We start from the raw sequence: 5,980 nt of genomic DNA on the forward strand, positions 1-5,980 counted from the left end.
GTGAAATGGCCGGGCTGCAGTCTGTTTCTAGGGCTCAAAGGAAACCTGCACTCTGTGCCAATCTGCTGCGGAACTTTGGCTTGTCTGTCTGTGAAAAGCCGTCCCATGAACGACTCCAGGGCCCCTCATCCAGGACCCGGCGCTCTGGCTATTTAAATTAGCATCTTCGGCGTCTCTGGGCGCCACCTGCCACCTTGACCTGTGCTACCAGGCTCCACAGACTCACAGCCTGGCTCTCTCCGAGACGCTGCGGGCGCTACCTCTGCGGGATTCCCTGAGGTTTGCAGGCCCTTGCAGACAATTGGGTCAAGAGCAGCTCTTCCTTCAGCCGCCACAGGGCGGCTCTGTGTCATTGCCGTCCCCGGCTCCCCAGTGGCCTCGCAGCCGGCAGGTCCTGGGAAAATAGGCCCAGCTTGGCACGCTGTTGGAATGCCAAAACAGGTCCCCACAAAGGGTTGAATAGGGCCTGGGAGGAATTGTCCTCGGGAACCAAGCAGCTCTGTGGAAAGCGAGGGGGAGGGAAGCCGTAGGATTCTGTAGATTCAGCTTCTGAATGACTTGGGCCCCTCATGCCACTGACCTGTGAGTGTGTGTGTGGGTATGTGTGTGAACGTGTGTGAATGTATGAGTGTGTGTGTTAGTGTGCGATGGGTGCGTGTTGTGACTGTGTGTGTTGTGACTGTGTGTGTTGTGAGTGTGTGTGTGTGTGTTGGATGTGTGCTGAATGTGTTGTGTGCGAACGTGTGTCTGTGTGTGTGAGTGTGATTGTGTGTGAGCGTGTGTCTTGTGTAAGTGTGTAAGCATGACTGTTGTGTGCGCATGTGTGCAAGTGCAGTGTGTGTGTTCTTTCTGTTTTCAGGAATTTTTCTCCCTCCGAGCTCAGCACAGGGACAGTCCCTGGTATACAGATGGCGGGGGCCCTGCCCTGGAGATGGCCTTTAGGAGGCAGCTGCACCAGAACTGGTGGAATCCCAGGGAGCGCAGAGTTAAGGGTTCATCCACTAGCGCAGTGGTTCTCAGCCTCCCTCAGACAGGTCCTCATGTGGTGGCGACCCCCAACCATAACATTAATTCCGTTGCTACTTTATAGCTGTCATTTTGCTCCTGTGATGAGTCATCATGTAAATATCTGATATGCAGGATGTCTTTTCATTGTTACAAATTGAACATAATTAAAGCATAGTGATTAACCAAAAAAAACAATATGTCATCATATATTGTGAATTATTTATTTCTAATAACAAATCAATAAAATGTTGTCTTGAAGCATGGTGGAGCATGGGTAACAGTCTTCACACCCGGTACTCGTATGTGGGCAGATCCACCTGGAGATGATAGAGGACCAGTTTCTCTGTTCCCAAGACCATCAGAAATATGTGTTTTCTGATGGTCTTAGGCGACCTCTGTGAAAGGGTGGTTTGACCCCCAAAGCGGTCACGGCCCACAGGTTGAGAACCTGAGTGACTGGCGGCCATGGACCACAGCCAGAGGGCCCTCAGAGAACAGCCTGGAACTCCAAGGAAGCAATCCTATTCGGCCACATGGGTGCCTTTGAGGTGGCATCAAACAGTTAGAAACTGGCTCGTTGGTTTTGCTCGGAGGTGGGAGGGGGCGTGGGGCACAATGTGCATTTCTAAGAGTTCCCTGAACAAACCAGCCCTGGGGAACTCTTTGGAGCCTTTGCTGAGCTGACAGTCCAGGCCTTGAGTCAGGGTTGGCTACACACAACAAGTTCAACTGGTTTTAGCTCAGTCTCCATCTCCAGTCATGCAGAGGCTGCTGGTTTTGGAACTGTCCTTTGAGAACAGCCATTTTACATTTCTGAAAAGCTCACCGGGAACCAAGAGTATACACCTAATTCAAGAGAAGATGGTCACTCAGTTTTCCCAAACTCATGCCCCACCTCCCACTCCGTTACCCGCCATGGATACCCGCCATGAAGTGACCTCCTCAGCTCTCTCAGGGACCTGCAAAGACCCTTTTGGATCATGTTGGGGCACCTGTTCCTCACAACACATGGTGGACAGGGGAGATGACAGGGACCTGGGAGCCAAGGTTCACTTCCAGCCAATGGGTCCCTTTTGACCAACTTCCGAGGTTCTTAACTCATCGCTGTTGCCCTGTCCCAGCAGGTGAGGAAGACTCCCTACTTTGACCACAAGACTTGGGTCACTTGAGATCACTCTCCTTGCCACCCCAAATAGGTAGAAATGGCAGGGGTCTGGGTGGCTTTGATGGGAGGGCTGCACAATTCAGAGGGAGAACCAACAACTCACGTGGGGTCCCAATCACTGATGTGGGCTGATTGGAGCTCTCGTCAGTGGAAGGGGATCATGGTGAAGGACGTGGCCCTGACCACATGGTCCCTGGCCATGAGTCTCAGCAGCACTGGCAGCACAAGCTCCTTAGCCACCTCAGGGGGTTCTGCCCATGCCCTCCTGATGGAGACAGCCCAGGCACGTGAAAGCACACATATCAGTTGTCTCCTGGTGCAGACGCCATGCGCTGGCCCCTGGAAGGGGACATTTGTTTTCTGGATCTCCCTAACACTATGTTTCCCAGGCAGCACATGCATCTGCTGGTCGTCCTAGAGATAAGATTTGGAAGATCCAGGGGGAAACATTTTTCATATAAACAATTTTTTAAAAAGCTATTGTTTAAATGCGGAGCTGAGCAAGAGGAAAATATGGCAAATGTTAGTTGATTTAGAGAAGAAAATAATAAATGATAAAATAAGTGGCCAAAATTGCATATCTATCAGAAGTTAGGGGAATACGGGCCCACAGAGTCCCTTCACACAAAAGCATACAGACCCCACTGGCAGCATCACCGCAGGGGACTGTGGAGGGGGCTTTAACCAGGCATCCCATGAGGGAGGCTCACTCAGCATTCTGCTGGGGACACTTTGCTCTTCCCAAGACGATGACTGGCCACTCAGTGACTTCTGAAAATTGTGTAGGTTTTGCTGTATTTCTGCCACAAAGGCCCAGACCCCAGCTCAATCAGGGCCCACACTGTCACCAACCCCGGAGTTTTCGCTTTATGATGTGAGAGAAGCCAGCCTTCTCCCAACCCCCACCTCAAGCTTTGGGACCGGAGAAAGAATGTTGAGTTGATCTATCAGAACTGAGGAATAGCAACATAGCCATTTTTAAAAAATGAGTTTTAGTAGTTAGGATAGTCGTGCGAAATGGTGGGGGCAACTTTGGAAATAGCCTGACAGTTTCTTGACAGGTTAAACACACACCTTTGGTAGGGCACAGCCATTCCGTTGCTAGGCATTTCACGTACTTACCCCATTCCAGCACAGAGCGACCCCACAGGACACAGTCGAACTGTTCCTTTGGGTTTCGGAGACTGGGGAACTTACCAGCAGCAGCCAATCTTATCTTTCTCCTGTGGAGTGACTAACGGGCTTGAACCACCAACCTTTGTGGGTAGCAGTCTAATGCTTCACCTAGCACACCACCAGGACTCCTTGTACTTACCCAAGACCAATGAAAATATGTCCACAGACAAAGGCCTGTCCGTGACTGTCCATCAACAGATGAGCAGACAAACACATTGCAGTCTACTCATTCATTGCAATATACTTCCAGCGATATAAAGAAACGAACTATGATGCACATAGTGACATGGGCGAATCTCAACATAATTATACTGAATATAAGAAGCTAGACAAAAAGAATACACATTGGTACAGATGTGCTTTATACAATTGATGTATGTATATGTATGAACTGTGAAAAGAATTGTATCAGCCCCAATAAATTGTTAAAAAAAAAAGAAAATGTCAAAAAAAAGAATACACATTGTATGATTGCATTTTTATAAGCTTCTAGAAAATGCCTATCAAGGTATGGTGACAGAAAGCTGATCACCAGTTGTCTGGAGATGAGGAGAGGCTTTAGGTAGATTATGCACAGGCAGAGAAGACTTCTGGGAGAAGACAGATATGTTCATTATCTTGATGGTAGCGAGGTGCATTATCCGGATAAGATCTATGCTTATTGGGTGGGCCAAATAGTTTAGTGATGGACTGCTAATTAAAAGGTTGGTTGTTCAATCCCACCCAGAAGCTCCTTGAAAGTAAATCCTAATTCAAACAGGACACAGTACAGCACCAATGAAACACACATCATTCCCCTAGTTTCTGAATCCCGTGCCCCCTGATTCCCAACGTCATGACTTAGTTCTACTTTAATCCGGCTAGACTGGAATACACACATTGGTACAGATAAGAGTTCTCGACACACGGAATTCAGGACAGAGAAAATCCTCAGGGGAACTACTGGGAGTAGCGATATCCTGAGGGTAGGGGGATGGTGGGTGGGGAGGGGCAGAAAGGGGGAACCTATCACAAGGCTGGATATAAAGCCCATCCCCCAGGGGGAAGAATAACAGAAATATGGAAATATAGGTGAAGGGAGACAATGGATAGTGTAAGACACGAAATAACAACCATACTATATAATTGATCAAAGATTCATGAGGGGGGAGAAGAGGGAGGGGAAAACACAGGAGCTGATACCAAGGGCTCCAGTAGAGAGAAAATGTTTTGGAAATGTTGATGGCAACATCGGTACAAGGGTGCTTCATACAATTGAATGATAGATTGTCATAAGATTTGTAAGAGCCCCCGATAAAATGATTAATAAATAAATAGATAAACGAAACCTCTCTCCGCCCAATGTAAATAGCTGGTGTGATAATGAAATAAAGGACTATCGAAGGAAAGAAAGATCCCAGTGATCTGCTCTCAAGGATCACAGCCTTGAAAACCCCGTGGAGCAATTCCGATCTGGCCTACGGGGCCCCCCGAGTTGGAAAGAATTCAACGGCAATGAGCAATGACACTTTCAATATCTGCAGCTTACTGAGGCCAATGCTACATCAATAGAGTTCTTAAAAATAAAGATCACATATCAGCCCCAATAAATTAAAAAAAAATAAAGATCACACAATACAACAAAACAAACAGTCCAACAACAACAACAAAATGAGCAAAATATTTGGACAGTTTCTCCCACCCTCCAAAAGATGCAAATAAACACACGAGAAGAGGCTCAGCCTCATTAATCATTCATATAAAATACAAATTCATAAGGCCTTTTTATTTTTTGGACAAAATGGCATGATTACATTTAACTCAGGTTTTTGCTGAATTAGACTATTCTTTTTATCCAACTATCTGCCTGGGACTAAATATTTGTTCACCTGATAAGCTCCTGTTATCTGACAGCCTTAATTGCTAGAAGCCAAATAAGCAAGGGAGCATTTTCTCTGTAGTTAAGCTATCAGGTGGAAGGAATACACTTTTAAAAGGGGGAGGTTAACACAGACATATTGGTATAAAGGGACATTTAAAAATATTCCCTTCAAGGTAAGGCTATATACAAAGTCTTAAGAAAAAAACCCCTCAAACTGTTGACTCTTTATCGAAAGTTTTCTAAGAAACCAAGATGTTTCACTTCAATAGGTAGTTTCTAATGAAAGGACCATGGTGTTAATTCTTATGGTCAACCAATGCCTTTCATTAACATCATTATGATCTGTTCTGGAAAGATATGCATTGTAAGCATGCTGATAATAAGATTATAAATCTTGTCACCCCACTGAAAACCTCCCCAAACCTCACCCACCGCTTGTCTGTCGGTGGCCTGCAGGTTACTGTGATGCTGGAAGCGATGTCACCGGTACGTCCAATACCAGCAGCATCACCCAAGATCAACAGGCTTCAGGGCAGCTTCCAGACTAAGAACAGACTGTGAAGAAGGAATAAGCCTCCAACTTCCGAGTGATTCATCACGGAAACCTTATGAAGAGCAGTGGATTACTGTCAGACACCCCGAGCACCTGATGAACGCTGTCAGGTACAGCACCAGCAGAGGAGCCCCGCAGGTTGGAAGGCATTCAAATTACAACTGAGAAAGAGCTACCTTCCCAAAGCAGAGTCCACCGTGATGTCAGGATGGAGGAG

This window comes from Tenrec ecaudatus, chromosome 17, assembly GCF_050624435.1.
Source record: "Tenrec ecaudatus isolate mTenEca1 chromosome 17, mTenEca1.hap1, whole genome shotgun sequence".
Classification (NCBI taxonomy): domain Eukaryota; kingdom Metazoa; phylum Chordata; class Mammalia; order Afrosoricida; family Tenrecidae; genus Tenrec; species Tenrec ecaudatus.